This window comes from Chanodichthys erythropterus, chromosome 8 (genome assembly GCF_024489055.1).
Source record: "Chanodichthys erythropterus isolate Z2021 chromosome 8, ASM2448905v1, whole genome shotgun sequence".
NCBI lineage: Eukaryota > Metazoa > Chordata > Actinopteri > Cypriniformes > Xenocyprididae > Chanodichthys > Chanodichthys erythropterus.
The window spans coordinates 38,432,003-38,454,713 of record NC_090228.1 but is presented as its reverse complement, the minus strand read 5'-3'; the positions used below and the strand labels follow the sequence as shown (position 1 = coordinate 38,454,713).

Below are 22,711 nucleotides of genomic sequence, written 5' to 3'. Positions count from 1 at the left end.
CAGATACATTCGCCAAAATTTGTTCTTGTACAGTGGACAGCCTAGACATTTAAAAGCCTCGTCTAACCCAACCATCTCCTCGTAATACCAATGCAGTGAGTTCTCATGATCAAATATCACGTTCCTCATCATGTGTTTAATTACCCATAGTTTTAATGTTTTTTGAGAAGTCTGGGATAACCATTGCCATGATTGACTCAGGGGCAGCGGGTAATTATATTGACAGTGATTTCACCAAGTCTCATCTGTGATGACCTCAGCTGTTGGTTCTGGGGAACAGCTGTTTGGTACCTTTGCCCACAAAATTACCTTAGTTGGCACTGTTGCAGTGCTTCAGACACTTCTTTAAAGAGATCTTCAGTTGAGCCAAGAGGAAGGACTTTGTATTTGCATCAAATACATTGCTATTCCCTTTCCTTGGCTTCCCTCTCTCTCAGTTGCTTCCTGGTGTCTTCTTCTCATTCTCTGGCTTTTTGTTCTCATCTCTCCTCTCACACTTGTTGCTCTTTCTATTTTTCCTGACCTTCATCTCTTCTCCCTCTCAGTTGCTTCTCTCTCTCAGCTTTCCTCTCCTCCATCTACCAAATTAGGTCCTCAGAGTCTTTTATTTTCCACCATTCTCTCTGGCTCTGGGTTTACTGAAGATGGTGTGGTCACAGCAACATCTGAGCCAGATCAGGCAATAAGGGTCGGTGAGTAATGGAGGGTCCAATGCAAATGGCATCTTCTGTGGCAAAATACCATTCCTAGGATGCTGTTCATCATCCTCAGTGCTCACCCGTCTATTTGATTGTTTAGTCTGACGTCACGCGTAACGTACAAGCAATTTCAGGGTCCAAACGCTCATTTAGATCCCAAAGGCGAACAGAAATGGTAGAACCTGTGAATCTTTTTATCACTTCATTCTTTAATGAAGCACCATTGAAAGTTAAAAAGGGTCTGAAATCTTTCAACTCCAATAGAGTGATCTCTATTGAGTGTAGCTGTTCTTCCAGTTAGTATAATCAAGGGTAGAGTTCAGGCATCCATGAAAAAGAAGACTTACAAGGTTGAGGTGAGGTAGAAGTTAGCAGTAACCAGCTTGCTATTTGACACCTAAAGATGATATGCCATGTTCTTGCTGGCCAAAGTCTAAAAAAAAAAAAAAGTAAAAAATAAATCTGTGCAGGGCTGCTATAATTTTGAATGTAAAGGTAAAAAGTAAGAAAGTAAGTGACTGTAAGTATTGTATATATAAATTACACACATTAGATCTATACAAGTGGAGCTGGGGAACTCTGAAAGCGTACTGGAAACTGCTATAGTGATTGCTAACCAGACATTTAAAGTTGAGTAGCAAGCTGATTGGTTGCAAATGCAACATGAACCAATCAGCTTGTGCCAAGTAGTTAACACTGTGAATATCATCAGTTTGAGGTAAGGACCCATCAGCCTGTGCCATCTAGAGTTTCATGACAGAACTTGGCATATATACATGTAAAATTAGTGTAGCTGTAGGCTATTTCAGTCCATTAATTTTGTTATCTGTCAATAGTAGTCTCAAAAAGTCTAAGGGAAAGTCTAAAATGTCTAAATAAAAACAATGTCTATGCCACATAATTTGCCTGGATATTAAGTTCACGAGGTAATGTTCATCTGAAGACAGTCATACATGACATACTGTAGATAAATCTAGTCAAGAGCTGTTAAAAAAAGCAAATAGCTATTCTTATATAGTTTAAAACACTCATGGCACTGCATAGATGTGATCATTAGGATGCCGTTCTACTGCAGTTATCAATGGTGTTCTGATTCTCTGTAACATATATTGTCTGTCTGAAACAGACATCTAGTGGAAGTTTTATGATCTGTGACTTTACAGACTTGCAGACATTCGCACATGTCACTCAAACACAGAACCAGGAAACAGGAAACTCTTCAGTTCAGAGAAACTGAAACTGAAGTGTAGTTGAATGGCAGAAGCATGCAGTAAAATGGCAGAAGCCAGATTTACTCAGGAAGAGTTCATGTGTTCAGTGTGTCTGGATCTCCTGAAGGATCCAGTGACCACTTCCTGTGGACACAGTTACTGTAAGATCTGTATTACATGCTGCTGGGATCAGGAGGATCAGAAGAGAGTCTACAGCTGCCCTCAGTGCAGACAGACCTTCAGTCCAAGACCTGATTTAGCTAAAAACACCATTCTGGCTGAACTGGTGGAGAAACTGGAGAATATTAAAATTCCTGCTGACTGTTACGCTGGAGCTGGAGATGTGCAGTGTGACGTCTGTACTGGAAGAAAACACAAAGCTGTCAAGTCCTGTCTGGTGTGTCTGAACTCTTACTGCCAGAATCACCTTGAACAACATGAGAGTTTGTTTAAAGGAAAGAGACACAATCTGACTGAAGCCACTGGACGACTGCAGGAGATGATCTGCCCAAAACACAACAAGATCCTTGAGGTTTTCTGCGGCACTGATCAGGAGTATATATGTGTGCTGTGTACGATGTATGAACATAAAAACCACGACACTGTATCAGCTGCAGCACAGAGGACAGAGAAACAGGTATGAACTTTAAACTAGAAACTGATGAAATAATGCTATATTGGTATCCATATGATCAGGTGACATCCTTTACGCTGCAGACATCAGAAGTGAACAGTAGCTGCATGTGGACTTTCACTGCTGTGCGTGTTTGTGCCCCGCATTGAACTTACCTCAATTAACATTTAATAACTGAAAGCAGTTATTAACAGAAATACTCAACGTAATCATCCAATAATTCGTTTTTTATCATATAGTCTTGCAGCAGAAACACTGTCTGTGTGAAGCTTTACATCTCTGTCAGTTTTGCTTTAATAATACTGGCACTTGCACTCTGAAAAAGGCCTTATGCTTCACATAAATTCATGTACAATGGTGGAAACTGGTCAATCATCCCTTTAAGAGTTTGAACCTACAGCCATTGGTTATTAACTCTACGGTTACTGGATAACTCTTCACATAATTATATAGTCAAAGCTGTTTCCTGTTATTGGTTTGTCCTTTAGCACCAGCTGAAGGAGATGCAGAAGATGTTCCAGCAGAGGATCCTGCAGAGAGAGAAAGATCTTCAGCAGCTGAGAGAGGCTGTGGAGTCTCATAAGGTGAGTCTGGAGAAGAAGAGAAGTTTGAGAAGTCTCAGTCAGACTCACTGAAGCCACTGTGTGATTGTGATGTGTGTCCTAACAGCGCTCTGCACAGACAGCAGTGGAGGACAGTGAGAGGATCTTCACTGAGCTCATCCGCTCCATTGAGAGAAGCCGCTCTGAGGCCACACAGCGGATCAGAGATCAGGAAAAGACTGCAGTGAGTCGAGCTGAAGGACGACTGGAGCGACTGGAGCAGGAGATCAATGATCTGAGGAGGAGAGACGCTGAGCTGGAGCAGCTTTCACACACACAGGATCACATCCATTTCCTGCAGGTAACAGAGATCTAGAAGAACAGGATCATAGTGGACTTGAGCAAGAGACTCAAAGAGAAACATTTCATGAGAGCAGAAAGAGCCGTTTACTGAAGTGTTGATCTGTGTGTTCGGTTATTATATAATCATCAGTCAGACTCTCATCTGATCTTCTTTTGAAAGAGATGTAAACCTGCTGTAACCTTTTATAATAATTTTCATAACACATTAATGAATTTGACAGTGAAGTCCTCAAACAGGAAGTGATGCTGTATATTAGCAATGCTTCAGTGTATTTAAACCACAAAACCTGAACTTGGGATCGTGTCCAAAGAGTCCTTGTGAATTTCAAAGCCGCTCAAAAGTTATGATCAACTGATTTTCTTGATCAAATCTACTCAACCCTGTCATGTGACTCCATTGGTGAACTTGATCTGTTTCATTTATGTTTGATCTTCAAGTGTTTTTCTAGAAAGTTCACATATGGTGTAAGTGTCAAACACTAGAACTTATAGCTCTTACATGATATAATGAATATAAGAAGAATGAATCTGATGCTGTGAAAGTGCTGGATTGAGGAGAGTTACTAAAGATCAACAAGAGCTGCTCAAATCTGACAGTAATGCAGGTTATTGACTGAAGTGTGGAGGTGATGAGCTTTGATTTCTGTTTTCTGTAGAGTTTCCAGTCTCTCTCAGCTCCTCCTGAATCTACAGACGTAAATGATGATCCCTTCAGTTCTCTCTGCTCTTTTTATGTTGTGAGAGAATCTGTCCGTCAGCTGAGAGACAAACTGGAGGATTTCTGCAAAGAGGAGCTGAAAAAGATCTATGACAGAGGTAAGGTCCTGTAGATTCATCTGCTCTCAGAAATGATCCTCCATCATCTCATATCATGTAAAAGATCATATTAGAAATGTCAGTCCCACTTTATATTAAGTGGCCTTAACTACTATGTACTTGCATCAAAAAATGAGCACAATGTACTTATTGGGTTCATATTGAATTGCAAAAAATTTTTGCTGCTCTTGAGGTGGATTCTGGTAAGGTTGGGGAAAGCTTTGGTGGTATGTGTAGGTTTAAGGGTAGGGGTAAGGTATAAGGGATGGGTCAACAGTGTAATTATAAACGTAATTACAGAAATGAATTACAGATGTAATTACAGGCAGGTGTTTTTAAAATATAAGTACAATGTAAAAACATGTACACATTAAGTGCATTGTACCAAAAGATTAATTTAAATGTAAGTACATAGTAGTTAAGGCCACTTAATAAAAAGTGGGACCGAAATGTCTTAGGAACGGATGCAGGGATCATTTTCTCTTGACATGATAATCACACTCACAATCACAATCACAATCACACTCAGAACAACTTCCTACAATGTAAGTCACTAAGAAAACAAGCAGAAACTCAAAGTGTGTTCATGTTCTTCCTGTAGAAGGAGAAAGAAAACATGACAGAAGAGTTTTATAGTTGATCATCTAAATTAACGTTTCTCAACGGGGCATTCAGAGAACATCGGGGGGTGTTGAGGTGTTCTTGGGTGGTGTTTAAGGCGTGTAAATGCCAAAGATTTATGATATGAAACTTGCAAAAGAAAATGTTCTGCAACATTCTAACATTCTAAGTGCCTAGATCAATTGCATCAATTGCAATTGAACGTAGCATCCATTTACTGTCGGCGTGTGTCCAGTTTAGACAGAAAAATCACCGATTATAATGGGTTGTATATGCCTTTGTCGTGACATGTAGTGCCGTTCACGACAGAGTGTGACCTGCCAGTTTAAACCAATGTTATCAGAATAGACTGTTTCATTTCCAGTGAAAACAAATTTTGCGTTTAGTATTCAAATACAATATAACACATGTGGGAAGAGCCAGTATGCAAGGAACTGGCGGTACACTAAAGGTAAAAATAGATAAGTGTAAATCGGCCCACTTAAAGCACTGGAAATATGAAATAAAAACATTTGAAATGGAATGAACTTGTGACTTTAACAAAGATGTAAATCAGGGCAGCACTAAACTGGGGATTCAATATATTCTTCAATTACAGGAAATCTTCTAAAACTAATGAATAAATATGATTATTTTTCACTGAAGGCCAATTAAAAACATTCATCCAAAATTTACAGGTAAAATCACAGTAGTAAAAGCTTTTTAAGAGTTTCGGGAAAGTAAGAAAATGAAAACTATTCTGGAAAAATTCCACTATGGATGTAACATATGGGACGTGACAACGGAGTAGGAGATCCAAGTGCAGGCTTTATTAAGTAGAAGAGTGTAGTCAAACAGGCAGTAGGTCGATCACCAGCAAACAGATACAAGAAGACAAGGCAAAAGGGTAATCCAAAAACACAGGTGTAAGGCCCGCCCAATCGGCCCAACGGCGGTTTCCCACCGGGCGGGGAAGGTTTCTTGCGCGTTCGTCTTTTCAGTGTGGCAAAATAGTTTAATTCCAATTAAACGTTTATCTGACTCCATTTTATTATGACCTCGAATTTAGGTTTGAATGCCAATTGATAATTGACAATTTATACGATAATTTATCTAGTCTAGTTATCTAATTTTTTCTATTTAACTCTTTACTCTTATTGTACTCGTTCATTCGGATTCCTATAACGCTTTGAGTCTCGCACCGGCCGGGCATACAATCTCATACGCACAGTATCGTCAGTCTTGGTCATTAGACAGAGGCGATGACTAATATTCTAGAGGCCGTACCCACTTTGCTCATTTTAGAATACGTTTATTTAGTCCCCATAGATCTGAACACACCTAATTAAGGTAAGATTACTTTAACTAGGGGCCATGACCATTACCATAAAATCAGGCTGACCAATTTAGCTTCCTCTAGTGGTAACTTTACATAATCACGCAGTGGTTTACCCACAGACACTTAGTTAGAATAATCTCACCATAACCAGAGGTTGAGGCCCACCCTGTTTAGATTGATCTAGCAAAACTCTGTTGCTCTAAAAGGAAAAACCCATTATTAGCCTACACAGTCTAAGTATACTTAACTAATGCCAATGTGCTAGTCGGAGCTCTAAAATATCAGTTGGTGTGCCCCACTGCTCCACCTAAACTGTACTTCAGTGCGTTACTAACCTGAGCGTAGATTTGTGGGGTTATGGACTTAACGTAATCTACTAGAGTCAATAATTTCAGAGTAAGTCAGAATAAAGTCAAATGTAACAATTTATTAGTCAGGTAAATGTATCATGCCAATTACATAATCATCTCAAAGATGATCAATACAAACATCAAATGCTCAGGAACAGAGTAAAAGATGCATACCTGACATTAGAAAAATGCACATTGCTAAGTGTCTGAAGGACACCTAGCAATGTGGGCTCATCTGTACAGGATTGAGCCCTGAGCCTCCTGCAACATCTCTTAAATACTCAGACCAAGACAGAAACTTCTTTCAAATGGAAACATGAGTTTACAATAGTAATTTGCATTAATCAGGGTCCCAGACTGAGTAGTTTACACCTTTTGGGGACAGAAGGCCATTTGCATGATAGACCCTGTGAAGGTGGACACACCCATTACAGAGAGCAAAATATCTCTAAAACCTTTAAACCTTTATTACCTTCTGGTTTACTACTATGGGAATGAGACCTTTGTACCAGTTGCACTGAGACATTTCAAATGATACCAAACATGTATAATTTTGTATGATAACTGTTCACATTAAACCATATAGATTTTGGGTGAATTTCAGGTCATCTTTGCATGTAGAGAGAAGAGGGGGTGAAGGAAGGGAGATGTAGATTAAGGCATTGCTGAGGTGTGATCGACTCATTACACTGATTACGTCTCAAATGGGGATGCTAATTTTGCAAGAGAGAGTTCGAATGTTAATTTCCTTTGTTTTCTCAACGAGTAGCCCTTTCTCAGTCCAGACAGTCTGGCATTAGTCTTACACAGGCAAGGGTCAAGGCAGGCAGCAAACGATCATTAAACAAGGAAACAGTCCAGGGTCAAAAACACAGGCTAGGCAAGGCAAGGCAAGGAACAAGTAACACAGAGACAAGGTCAGATACAAGGCTAAACAATACTCAGCAGGGCATGAGTGAAACACAGGGACTATTTATACACAGGTACAAACAAGATAACGAGTTAACAAGGGGGCATGGTCCAATGAGTGTCCATGGTAACAAACAAGGGGAGCAGCAGGGAAACATGAGGTGCACAAACAGAGGAGATACAGGGAACACAGACAAGGAACATGACATAGCCCCCCTCCTAAGGAGCGGCTTCTAGACGCTCCTAACAACTCCCAAGAGGCAGGGCAGAGGTGAACAAGGGGGTGGAGTGAAGGGCCAGGTCCATGGAGTGGAAGAGGGCCTGCCAACAGAAGTTTAGCAGGTGGCCAGGGTGGAGCAAGCGGCCAGGGTGATGCAGGCTGGGTAGGTGGCCAGGGTGGTGCAGGCTGAGAAGGAGGTCTCCAGGGCGGGTCCAGGGACTCTAGGTGCCATGGCGGGTCAGGTGCCTCGGAGAGCCACGGCAGGACAGGTGCCTCGGAGAGATTCTTGGAAATCTCTTTGGGAGGGTCTGCACTTCTTTGGGCTGGAGCAGATTCTGAAACCGGATAGTGGGATGGAGGGGGCTCGTGGATTGAAATGGGCTCTTGGAGTGGAGCGGGGTCTGGACCGGAGTCGGCAACTGGAGCAGAGTCTGGAGCAGATACATGGGCTGGAGCGGGCTCTGGGGTGGATTCACGGACTGAAGCAGACTCATGGGCTGGAGCTGTCTCTGGGGCTGATTCATGGACTGGAGTGGGCTCTGGAGCGGATTCAGGGACTGGAACCGATGTGTGCACAGCCCACACACACCAGATAGCTGTGGCCATAATGGCCAGCGCTGCAATCTCTGGGGTTCAGGCATGGTAGCCATCTGTTGGAAGGCTCAGGAGGAGCGGCCATCTTGTTGGAAGGCTCAGGAGGAGCGGCCATCTTGCCTGTAGGCACTGGCAGAGCGGGCATCTTGTCTGTAGACACTGGCGGAGCGGTCATCTTGTCCGTAGACACTGGCTTGGTGGCCATGACGGGATGAGACTCTGGAATGTCAGTGGAGGTGTGACGTGACTCTGGGAGATCAGCGGAGGGGTGACATGACTCTGGAAGATCAGCGGAGACGTGACATGACTCTGGAAGATCAGCGGAGACGTGACGTGATTCTGGAAGAACAGCGGAGACATGACAAGGCTCTGGGAGGTCTGCTAAGGCATGACGAGGCTCTGGGAGGTCTGCTGAGCCGTGACGATGCTCTGGAAGATCAACTGTGACTTGACTTGGCTCAAGAAGATCAACTGTGACTTGACTTGGCTCAGGGATGGCGGCCATCTTGATTGGAGACTCTGACATGGCAGCCATGTTGTGAACTGGCTCTGGTGAGGGAACAAGCTCCGCTACCACCGGAGCTTGTTGAAGTTGGCCCTCCCCCCAAAAATTCTTTGGACTCTTAAAGTTCTATTCTTCCCCCACAGTGAAAGATGAACCATACAAAATGAGGGCATAGTCCATAAAGTCTCTTAGACTGCATTTAAACTTCCCTTCTGGAAACCAGGATTTTATGGGCTAATTTAGTCCAAAACGAAAAATGTCCTTTAAAGCCACATCATCAAATGGAACTTGATAGGATAGGAACTTACAGAATTGGTGAACATATTCTTCGATAGGTAAGTCTCTCTGCCGAAGCTGTAGTAGCTGGTCGACTGGATCCATGGTTGAACTGGAAACGCTCATAAAAGCCACTGGATCTTGGTATGGCTGAGTATTCTGTAATGTAGGGAAATGGACGACGGAGTAGGAGATCCAAGTGCAGGCTTTATTAAGTAGAAGAGCGTAGTCAAACAGGCAGTAGGTTGCATAGTCCATAAAGTCTCTTAGACTGCATTTAAACTTCCCTTCTGGAAACCAGGATTTTATGGGCTCATTTAGTCCAAAACGAAAAATGTCCCTTAAACAAGGAAACAGTCCCGGGTCAAAAAACACAGGCAAGGCAAGGAACAAGGAACACGGAGACAAGGTCGATTACAAGGCTAAACAATACTCAGCAGGGCATGAGTGAAACACAGGAACTATTTATACACAGGCACAAACAAGATAATGAGTTAACAAGGGGCATGGTCCAATGAGTCTCTAAGGGGAGCAGCAGGGAAACATGAGGTGCACAAACAGAGGAGATACAGGGAACACAGACAAGGAACATGACAATGGATATATCCTAAACAGGATTTTGTAAAAAAGTCTCTTTAACCTTTGGGGCGACAGATAGAATTGTAAAGAAAGCTTAAAGGTCACCTATTATGCTAAATCCACTTTTAAATCCACCTCAATGACATATACAGCCTTCAAATATGACCTCTGGAGGACACAGCCTCCGAAATGAGATGGAGCGTAATAGTTTTCACCCTCAGTGAGCTGTACGCTGTCCAACAATGTCTGGTAAGTCACTGAAATGTTTTGTTGCTGGATGCAAGAGTGAACATAGCAATCTTCATTTAGTCTACTGACATCTGAGCCACTGAACGCAGTGGATTAGTTATATTTTGAAGGGAATGCACCACAGATCTAATATACACATATGATTTCTGTAACGTTGCCTGCTAATTACGTTCACATAACTGACTGTGTTTATGTGAACTGTGTGTGTTTTTGACAGTTTAAACAAAACAAAAATTGTGAAAGAGAAGTTACTCACAAGACTTGACGTTTGACAGCTGTCTTTGTGTATGTGCGCTTCAGATAAGTACATTCAGAAAACGATCCATTACATGTTTAAACTGATATCGATTTAAAAGCCGTGGAAATAATACACTTTAATGATGAAAGAAGAACTATGTTATCCACGAGAGTGTTTGCAATATAGATGATAATCAAAACCAAACAAATGTCTTGTTAATATTTGGAGTATCCGATTGGCATAAAGTTGGTTTGACATTGGTCGTTCGATATTCGCAAATTTAGGGACAGTCTCTAAAGTTACATCCAACATTGGTATGCACGTTTCTAACTTCAATAACATTTGAAGAGAACACTTTACAGCCATAAAACCAAATGTAAAGTGTTCATCTATGTGTCAGCTGATACACACCTTTTATATTTATTTATTAAAATATACTGCCAAATATGTAAAAATTGCTATTTTTCACTACTGTATATGGGCTCATCAAAAATATAATTAATTTAGGTGTGCACAATAGCTGACACCTAGATGAACACTTTACAGATTCTTTTATGACTATAAATTATTTAATTAAAATGTTATTGAGCTTTAAATTAAGGCATATTTATGTATGAGTGTACAGTACAGTCCAAAAGTTTGGAACCACTAAGATTTTTTTATTTATAAAATAAAAAGTATATTATTACAATTTAAAAAAACTGTTTTCTATTTGAATATATTTCACAAAGTAATTTATTCCTGTGATGGCAAAGCTGAATTTTCAGCATCATTACTCCAGTCTTCAGTGTCACATGATCCTTCAGAAATCACTCTAATATGCTGATCTGCTGCTCAAGAAACATTTAATGTGTACAATTGTACAAAATATTTGTGTACAATATTTTTTTTCAGGATTATTTGATGAATAGAAAGTTCAAAAGAACAGTGTTTATCTGAAATCTAATCTTTTGTAACATTATAAATGTCTTTACTGCCAGTTTTGATTGATTTAATGCATCCTTGCTGAATAAAAGTATTAATTTCTTTTCAAAAAAATAAAAATAAAAATTCTTACTGACCCCAAACTTTTGAACGGTAGTGTATAATGCTACAGAAGCTTTGTATTTCAGATAAATGCTGTTCTTTTGAACTTTCTATTCATCAAGGAATCCTGAAAAAAAAAGTACACAGCTGTTTTCAACATTGAAAATAATCATAAATGTTTATTGAGCAGCAAATCAGCATATTAGAATGATTTCTGAAGGATCATGTGACACTGAAGACTGGAGTAACGATGCTGAAAATTCAGCTTTGCATCACAGGAATAAATTACTTTGTCAAATATATTTAAATAGTACACTGTTATTTTAAATTGTAATAATATTTCACAATATTACTGTTTTTACTGTATTTTTAATTAAATAAATGTAGCCTTGGTGAGCAGACGAAACTTCTTTTAAAAACATTAAAAATCTTAGTGGTTCCAAACTTTTGGACTGTACTGTATATACAGTAGTGAAAAATGCAATAATTTGAACATGATTTGAAAGTTTATTTTAATAATTATTAAAAAATTAAAAGGTGTGCATGATAGCTGTAAAGTGTATGGCTGTAAAGTGTTTTCTTCAAATGTTATTGAATTTAGAAATGTGCATACCAACTCAACTCAAACCAACTTTATGCCAGTGAGAAATCCATGGAACTGTGATCGTGGAGAGGGGGCGGAGCACAGCATGCATGAAAACAGCCTGTTCTTTACTGTAATCAGAAATGGGTATTTACAACATGGATTTACAAATGATCTGTGAGGTATTTTAAGCTGAAACTTCACAGACACATTCTAGGGACACCTGAATTTAAATTACATCTTGTAAAAATGGGCATAATATGTGACCTTTAAGATTGCCAAAGTGTACAGCACTGAAAATCACCAACAATAGACCTACAATGCTTAAAAACTTTATCAATTCAAATTGATAAATTAAATTATTAAAATTATTGTAAAATTATTTAAATGGATCCTTGCTAAATTAAAGTATCAGTTTTTTTGTGTTTTATCTCCATCAGATTCCCATCAGCTCAACCTGGATCTGAACACAGTGAATAAACGCCTCCGGCTGTCTGAAGAGAACCGAGTCATTACTTTCACTAACACAGTCCAGCCGTATCCTGATCATCCAGACAGATTTGATCGTGTGTTTCAGGTGTTGTGTAGAGAGAGTGTGTGTGGACGCTGTTACTGGGAGATTGAGTGGAGTGGGAGATGTGTGTCTATATCAGTGTCATATAAGAGCATCAGCAGGAAGGGTGAGCGTAATGAGTGTGTGTTTGGATGTAATGATCAGTCCTGGAGTTTGATCTGCTCTTCCTCCAATTACTCATTCAGTCACAATAACATGAAGATCCGTCTCCCTGTAGAGTCCATCAGCAGTAGAATAGGAGTGTATGTGGATCACAGTGCAGGAACTCTGTCCTTCTACAGCGTCTCTGGAGACACAATGAGCCTCATCCACACAGTCCAGACCACATTCACTCAACCGCTCTATCCTGGGTTTACTCTTTATATTGGATCATCAATGAAACTGTTGATGAATCAGAATAGATTGTAGAGAGATTCTACCCATAATGCTTTGAGCTCATGATGAATCAGTAACAGTGAGATGTTATAGAGTCTCTTATTTTCTCTTCATTATATTAATACTACAGCTGAACTTCTGTCAAATGTTGGTTAATGCTGGTTGTCCTGATCTAGAAAGTAGCCTGACATGATAAAACCATGTTCTCTGAATTCATCATGTAGTCTCATGTGATCGTGCCGCTGCAGCTCTCAGTGCTGTAATAAACACAAATAATTCAATATGTAAGGAATAATTGACAAATTCAATGGCCCGTCGTCAATTATTCCGCTTATACTATGGTTACCACACCTTAAGACATTGTTCAGCTGATTTATTTCAAGACATTTGTTATTTTTGTTTATTTCAAAACATTTCATAATGGAGGCTTGAGCTTTGATAGCAGAATAATGGAGTTATTGTCGTTCTAAACACTGCTTTTAAACCCGGGTAAAGGAGCATTTCACACTTGTGAATAAAGATAACCCAGTATTCCATTTACCACGGGTTTAGAATGACCCAGGGTTATTAACTATTTCAAGTGTGAATAGCCCTTTTTTTCTTATCTTTAATAATGTTATGTCCTGTGACATAGAAGAGAGAAGAAAAAGAAAACACAACATAGAGAAAAACAAAAACACAACTGCCCCAAAATTACTGCAAACTGTGCTGCTGCTCTAACAGGAGCTGATTGCTGGCACCTGATGCTCGTTTGCTGATAGCCAACTAGCATTTCATTTGTTGGCTCTTTCAGTGAGGAAACCAGCTATAAAAGCCATCAAGAAAGCACAGATGAAGAGAGGGGAGTGGAGAGAGACAGAGCCACTTCTTTCTCCACATGGACCTTCTCTGCAGCCCCAGACAATTGTTGCCTTATGGTTTGTTGTTTACTAACTAATTGTTAGTGCAAATACTGAAATCTGTGACAAATTAGTACTGCTGTTGTGCTCTTAATGTTAATGACACACTTAATATTTTTTTTATTTATTCTTTTGTTAATTATTTTTCTTCTGTTTCTGGGCTAAGTTAGGGAGTTAAGAAAGTGCTATTGTCTTTTTGTTTCTTTTTTATTTCTAGGATGGGTACGTTAGATTTAAAATTGAGTTAGACATTGTTTGTTTGTTATTTTGTCTATGCCCCCTCCTGAAGCCATTTTTGTGTTCTTATTATTTCTTTACACAATAAATCAACCCTGCAGTAGATTTCAGTAGTTGACAGTGTTCTTTACTACTGGGACTGGGAATGAGAAGCTCCAATTGGGGGCTCGTCCGGGATTAATTCATTCGTCTAGTTACAATGGATTATGGTGGATTTAATATTCTCATCATAGGTGAGTTTGTTTGGCTGCTATAAACTTTAGTAAGTGAATAAATTCCATATTGTTTGTGAAAACATTAAATAAAATATGGAAGTAAGGTGAAGTTTTGAAGATTTGGTTTTTCTCCTACATTGGAGGAGTTAATCATTGTAGAAAAAAAGCTTGAGGTGCAAACTTTACAGAGTCGACCGATTACTGTACCTCGCTCTAGATCGCCTTCCTCTACTGATTTTGCTACACAAAAATCTGATGTAGGCAAGTACGTTAAGTTAGTGCCACCCTTTCATGAAGCAGAGGTAGACTCTTATTTTATTGCCTTTGAACGTGTCATGACTAAATTGAGTTGGCCGAAGGACATATGGGCTCTGCTGCTTCAGTGTAACTTTGTTGGCAAACTGCAGGGGGTGTCTGTGGATTTGCCAATTGAGGAGTCATTAGACTAAGACACTGTGAAAGGAGTGGTTTTGAAAGCATATGAGTTGGTGCTGGAGGCATATCAACAGAAACTGATCATGTTCAAAGCAAGCCAAACAAACTTGCGTTGAATTTGCCAGGGAGAAAAAACTCTTTTTGAGAAGTGGTGTTTTGCCAGCAAATTTACCACCCTTGAGGAGTTGCAAGAATTAATCTTATTAGAAGATTTTAAGACGGGCATGCCGGAAAGTGTTGTAGTTCATTTAAATGAACAAAAAGCAACAAAGCTCTCGGAAGCGGCAGTACTTGCTGATGAATTTGCTCTTACCCATCGGACGTTTTTTCTTTCTGGGTGTCAGATGAAAACTTCCTTATCTGCGGAGCCTGTAGCTCAAGTTACAATGAGAGATAATGGCCGTAAATTTGGTAGCAGAGCTAAAATCGTTTTTAAAAAAATGTAGGAGAAAAGAGTGTAAGAAATCTTATCAGCCTGACTTTTCTTTCTCTGTTTCTCCCTATTTTCTCTCTCCTGGTCTTTAAGGCTGCAAAGGTAGAATGGAGAAAAGTTGTTATTGTTTCATCACACATCTGTTTTTAATGTAAACTATATATATATATGTGTGTGTGTTTCTTGGAAAGCAGTCAAGAAAGGGTCCCTGCTTTTTGTATTAAAAATAATGGATAAGGCCTTCCTGTAGCCCCAGGAAGGCATGGTTACTTGACTGGAAGCTGACTATATTTAGACTTGTTTTTCTATATGTACCACATTCCTATATCATGAAAGCATAATCATATTGGACAGTTGCTACACCACCCTCTGAACATGTATAAAAGCCATGTACAAAAGTAAGATTGAGAGAAGGTTTTGCGTACCGATTGGCTTCATGTTCATGACTCTTTTCCCATAGGCCTATGCATTAAATGAGTGAAAAAGACAAACTGAGAATGAGGTACGAGATTAAAATAATCTTACGGAGAGTTTGTTTTTACTGCCTTGATCCTGGCCACTTGACCTCTGATTGTCGAGCTTGGAAAGAGAAAATGGCAAATGAGAAAACTAAAAATGTTGCATTAGTACAATCTGCTCCTGATTTATGTGCCACTGATACCTTGTTTTTTGGACCATTTCTTTGGCCAGGCCAAATGTCTTTAGCTGGTAGTCCTGATATTGAGTGCATACAAATTTTGAGATACAGGGTCAGCTGAGTCCTTCATTTTGGAGGATGTGCCACCTTTCTCTGATGCCTCATTGACCGGTGCAAATGTTCTTGCGTAAGCGTTCAATTACATGCTGTTAACTTAAAGTCTGACCTTGTGTTGCCTGCCAGTTATCATTTCCAAGTTTTGAAATCGGCATACGAAAATATTTTTGCTGGGCAATTAAACATTTCAACGCATTGTTAAACATTTTTTTTTGGCCCAGAGTAAAATCTGCTGTGTCTACTTTTTGTCACTCCTGTGATGTCTGCCAGCATGCAGGCAAACCAAACCAGACTGTCACCCCTTAACCCAATTCTGGTCATAGGTGAGCCATTTGAAAAATTGATAATTGATTGGAAAAGCACAGATGAAGAGAGGGGAGTGGAGAGAGACAGAGCCACTTCTTTCTCCACATGGACCTTCTCTGCAGCCCCAGACAATTGTTGCCTTATGGTTTGTTGTTTACTAACTAATCCTTAGTAAAAAAAAAAACTGAAATCTGTGATAGAGTTCAAGTTAGTACTGTTGTGCTCTTGCCTAGAGTGTTAATTCCAGCTCTTAATGTTAATGACTCACTTAATATTTTTTAATTTATTCTTTTGTTAATTATTTTTCTCCTGTTTCTGGGCTAATCTCTTAATGTTGCCGACTCACTTTATATTTATTTATTTATTTTGTTAAATTGTCCATGTACTTTTGCGTCCATTCGTTTTTCCTTTCTTAAACCAGAAATGAAATATGGAAAATGCGGATTCTTTGTTTTTTATTTTATCAGTGATGAATAGAGTTAGCAGATACAAGCTAATTTTCCTTATGCAAGATTATTATTTTGTTAAAAATAATACAAATGATATACAACTTTATTAATATACAACTTTTTTTAATATGTAAAAATGCTAAATTTTCCAGTGTTTTGCGTCATACACACAGACGCTAAAGCGCCCTCTAGTGCCTTTTCCTCTGGTGTCAATAGAATGACTTGCTTCAAGAGTCTGCCTAAATGACATTTGATTAATTTTCATTCGTTAAATTAATATTATTATTTTTACATTTATATTTTAACCTAAACATCACATTTCTAAACCTTATAGATCTTGTTTAGCACTCTAACATTATCGAGTTCAGACCGCTTGTGGTTTCAATTCCGTCATTTTGCTTTTTTACTCTGTTTTATATGAATAAAGGCCAAAACAACATCTAAATTGAGGTGCGGTCACACTGCGCTTTTCGTTCCATTGACTTCATTGATTTTTTTTTTTTTTTTTTTTTTTGTATTCTGTATTATGTCTTTGATCAATTGTATGTATATGTGGGCACCGGAGTCCAAGACAAATTTCCCCATTGGGGACAATAAAGTTCATTGAATTGAATTGAATTCCATTCAAACGCATGCGAATGCCTCAGACCGGAAATGCAAGCACGTGCGAAAAATTTTGCATTTTGCTGCGTTCCAAAGTTCAAGTTTGGTGAACTCTGACCTGCGAATTCGCATCACGTGAAGACGTGTGACCAGTAGAAGATAGATTCGTCACAGCATGACCTCTTGGCTGAATTAAAAGAATGATATTTTTGCAGTGAAGTTGAGTATGTTCTATATTTTTTACATTTTGAAGGTATAACTTTAATTTATATGTTGAATTCATGTTTATAAAAAAGACGCTGTAGACCATGATGTCATATCACGACCGTTACAGCATCCGAAGACGTTCAAAGTCTACTGACCACGGCTTTACTGTGACTTTTTCATCTGTTTTATATTGTTTTATTTTGAGAAATTGTTTGGGATTAGGAGTCACTTTATAGGCTATATGTTATGCTGTTCAAATTGATGCCAACATGTTATTGTAACGGAGGCCAGCTAGTAGTTGCTGTGCGAGTAAACCTTACTCCTCTGATCTCAAGAGATGCTCTAGCGACTGATGCTAGAGGTTGCAGCCTTTAGCCTCGTTGTTGAGTGTCCAACTCCCACGCCGGAGTCCCAGGTTCGAGCCGAGGCCCGCACAGAGCGGGGCGAGTAGGACCTGGGTGAGGGGTTACACTATGATGACAAAATTATACCTCAATATGTAATTTTCATGAATACAAAATTCCCATACTCTGTGCCTCAGTGGAGATTTGACATGAAATGTTTCTCAATTATCATTGAAAGCAATCCGTTATGGCCACATCGCTGGGACATTAATGCTTTATGTGGCTTAATCCTACTAAAACAACAACCAGGGAGAAACTATTTTCTCACATATTTTCTTGTCATCAACAGCATCTGCAAAGACAATGGCAATGCAAACAAAGTGGAAGGACAATATTTTTATGTTAAGCATTTATAACGGTTTTATATAAGTGGAAAATGCTGAACGTTGAAAGCGCGTTGCCTTCGGCCTGACCTGCTTGTCTGCATATCTTTTTTGGTCATTTAATATCACTGTCTTAATGCATTAATGCATCATCCCTGAGGTACTCTATATAGACACCACCACCAGTTACTCGTTGAGAGATTTATTCGTGAGGAAATAATTGCCTAATAAATTTACTGGTGTCTCACACACGACGTACAGTTAGTCGTGTGTGCCGTGTGTGCATTAATTTGAATCGAGATTTAAAACCTATTTAAAACAGTTAATTTGACAACAGTGGTTCAACCTTAATATTATAAAACGGCAAGAATACCTTTTTGTGCGCCAAAAAAAACAAAATAACGACTTTATTCAACTATATCTAGTGATGGCCGATGTCAAAACACTGTTTCATGAAGCTTTACGAATCTTTTGTTGCGAATCAGTGGTTCGGAGCGCCAAAGTCACGTGATTTCAGTATATGAAGCTTTGTTACATCCTAAGTGTTTTGAAACTTCAATAGTTCACATGACTTTGGCAGTTTGATACACGCTCCGAATTCAGAAATTGAAAAATTTAATTCAAAATGAATGCTCCAGAAGAAAACATGATGCATTAGGGGGTGAAAACATTTGGAATTTGAAGATCAAGGTAAATTGTATTTAATTTGTCTTCTGCGAAACATGAAAGTATCTTCTGTTGCTCCCGAAAGGGCAGTACTAAATGAAAAATGTATATTTAAACAAAATAAGAAAAATTTGGATATCTTTATCCTGTTCAAAAGTTTTCAACCCCTGACTCTTAATGCATCGTGTTTTCTTCTGGAGCATCAGTGAATGTTTGAACCTTTTTTAATAGTGTTTGAGTCCCTCAGTTGTCTTCAGTGTGAAAAGATGGATCTCAAAATCATACAGTCACTGCTGTAAAGGGTTAAAATATGCAAAAGGTGGAAAACTGAAGAATCTGCAGGACCTGGAGGATTTTTCTGAAGAACAGAGCTCAGTTTAACTGCTCAGGACAAACAAGAGACTCATGATCAACCATCACAAAACAAACAAACAGTCGTGGATCATCCAGATAACCACACACAGTATTAAGAATCAATGGTTCACAAACTTTTGAACTGAGATATTTTAATAAATTCAGCTATTGTTTTGTTGTGTGGATTATATGTAAACATCTTTTATGTAAAATATCTTACTCAGGAGAGTACTAAATAAAAAATAACATGCATTTTGTATTATCTCCTTTATTTTGTTAAAATTATTCAAATTTTTACAGATTCTGCAAGTGGTTCACATACTTTTTCTTGCAACTGTATGTATCATTTCTTCTCAGAGTGTAGTAAGAGAATATGTGCTTGACTCTCGCTGCACATTCATACAGACAGTGTTCCAGACGCTGCTGTAAGTTGCTGTGTAAACGAGACATTTTAAGACTCGCACCTGTAAGTAAATGTGGTTGTCAATCACATTTGTTCTGTTTATCACATTGTTCTGTGATTGTTTTGTTGTATCTGTTGTCTTGGCAACTAGTAGCAATAGTATTAATTTAGCCATAGCATTAACTAGCTTACCCGAATGAAAAAGTTAACAAAACAAGTTATTTGGGTTAACATTGGCACAACAGAGCAAAATAAAAGAAAGGGCTATGTTTATTATCATTTTATCATCTGTTTAGACTTTATTCAAGCTGTTAAACTAAGAATATAAAACTAATGTATTTTGCAGCACAGGGTATATGGTACATCCAAATAGAAACAGTTAAAAAAGGTTAAAAAGTCAAGGCCCAACTAAAGCAAATACAGATCTCCGTCATGGAAACGTCAAACAAAACAATAAAATAACATCTAAACTTCTGTTAATTCTCAATAAGTACTTCTTTAGACCTATGACAGAAATAAAGTCAAACTGGTGAGTAATAAGTGAAGCTGTTTGTGGAGTTGTTTAATCAGATCTTGGGAGATTTAATGTTTTATCGTCAGTTGATTTCATTTAAGGCTGTGGCTGAAGTCAGTTGTAGCTCTTGTGTTCCTGCTGGTCTCATCTCTTTTTTTCCACTGTTGTTTCTCTTCCTTTCAGTAATTCTGCTTGTTAACGACAGGTGTTCATCACTGATGCTCAATAATCACTTAATTAATCACTGAATTATCTCATTAACTTCACTGTTACTCTAACACTCTGTAGTGTGGATACATATAAAGGCCTCGGTATACTTCAAACAAAGTTCTTTTTCATTCTTCGTTTAGGGGTAAAACGAAGTTCGAAATGCGTGACCAGCGATATACTGTAATCGAACATCTGACGCCGCCCACACTGCTGAGAGCGACGGTTAGATGAATATGTAAATATGTGCCATGCACTTTCTTCTCAGTAACAAAATAAACACAACAAAAATGAGAAAACGGCAAGCATTTTTTATAGAGAGCATAAGAAAAGCATCTGATCATAACAACATGGGTATGTTAGCACGAGCTCTGCAAATTAGCACTCAAGTCACTTTATTTGTATAGCACTTTATTTAATAGATTGCTTAAAATCAAGCAGCTTTACAGTATCAAACCAAGCACAACTTCATTTTGTACTATAAAGCGGCTATCCAGTGTGTTCATGTTTTCACCCGCGGAAATCTTACCTCAACGAATTCAAACACACGAAATGAGCCAAAGACGCGTCCCACGCAAGTGAGGGCGGAGACTCAGCACACACCTCCTGTTACATTATCGTCACAGACCAATTGTAGTACGAAGGTGTTTTGCAGCTGGAGCTGAAGGTTCGCTTTGGCAAGCCGTTTCGAACTTCCAAAAACAACCCAAAACGATCTTCGTTTTGGCCTGATTTTGTTCTAAATGATGTCACATCAGTTCGTTCTTCGATTCCGTTTGAAGTATATCGGGGCCTTAAGTGTTCATTAAACATTGGGGATTTTGTTGTGGGGTTTAAAGGGTTAAAGGTGTAAGATGAAAAAAACATGCATAGTGAAACACTTTTTTACAGTAATAAACTGTAAATTAATTGATGGCAACAAACTGCAGAAAAACAATAATTTACTGGCAACTCTGTTTCCAGTAGAGTACTGTAATCATGCAAAAACAGCAATGTACTGTAAAACCTAACAGTCAAATTTATTAAATAAAACAAGTTAATTTCAAATATCAACAGTCCAACAGCATTTTTGAAAAATAGCTTACACCACCTTTAAAAGATAATTCACAGACACTGCAGTATTGATTTATATCATCATATAACAAGGTAAGATGATCTAGATGTGTCAGCAGTATGTCCCATAATGCATATTTGTAGTTTTTAATTTACTGTGATACCAAATGATGGTGTATTTGGGGCCAAAGAGATATTATAATCATAACTGAATGGTGACCTCACTGGTGTGTGTGTGTGTGTGTGTGTGTGTGTGTGTGTGTGTGTGTGTGTGTGTGTGTGTTTACAAATGTCCCCACAAGGATAGTAAAACTTGAAATCACCAACAGCCAGCTGTCTCCATGGGGGAAATGGACTAATAAACATTGTTTTGAGGAAGGTCTATTCAAATAATTCTCCATTTTATGTGCTGTTGATGAGGTTCAAACTCTTATTTGTTGATTGGGACATTCAAAAAATCCGTGGATGTTATTAAAATATTTTATGTATTATTTGCACTATGGTTGTTTGATGAGCGCATGTTCACAACTCCTGCTTGTGATTCTTGATCTGACCTGCAGAGTACAGCACGGAGTTGAGGCATTTTTAACTCTTTCAAACTCCAGTTGAAAAAAAAGAAAAGAAAAAACAGTTTGTTGTTTGACATTTAAAACTTCCTCTTTGTTACTCCAGTTCGACGCACAAACGAGCGCGATAATAGTTTGAGGGAAATCAGCTCTATTTGTTAAAATGTAGTCGTAGAGGAAAAGATTCATGCTGTTTAAACTGTTTCGAGAAACCAGAAATGGGAACTTTATCGTGTGACGCGCCCGCCCGGCTCCTCTCCTTCCCTGTTCATCTGAGGCGGATATATGGAAGCCCGTTTCCGCCACAGTTGAGTAAAAAAATATAATTCTGTAAGTCATAATAATGAGAAACTTTCTCGTAATTATGACTTAGCATCTCATTATATTGAGAAAGTTTCTCATAATAATGACTTAGTATGTCAGAATAATGAGAAAATTTCTCGTAATTATGACTTATTTTCTCGTAATAATGACTTAGTTTCTCATAATAATGAGAAACTTTCTCGTAATAATGACTTAACATCTCATAATAATGAGAAACTTTCTCCTAATAATGACTTAGTTTCTCATAATAACGAGAAACTTTCTCGTAATAATGACTTAACATCTCATAATAATGAGAAACTTTATCGTAATAATGACTTAACATCTCATAATAATGAGAAATTTTCTCGTAATTATGACTTAGTTTCTCATAATAACGAGAAACTTTCTCGTAATAATGACTTAACATCTCATAATAATGAGAAACTTTCTCGTAATAATGACTTAACATCTCATAATAATGAGAAACTTTATCGTAATAATGACTTAACATCTCATAATAATGAGAAATTTTCTCGTAATAATGACTTAGTTTCTCATAATAACGAGAAACTTTCTCGTAATAATGACTTAACATCTCATAATAATGAGAAACTTTCTCGTAATAATGACTTAACATCTCATAATAATGAGAAATTTTCTCGTAATTATGACTTAGTTTCTCATAATAACGAGAAA

The 22,711-nt window shown here is 38.4% G+C and overlaps 1 pseudogene; it reads left to right on the top strand.

The window, feature by feature from the left end:
* The first annotated feature begins 1,973 nt into the window (after positions 1-1,973).
* LOC137024880 (tripartite motif-containing protein 16-like) lies at positions 1,974-13,910 on the top strand (annotated as a pseudogene).
* The last annotated feature ends 8,801 nt before the right edge of the window (positions 13,911-22,711 follow it).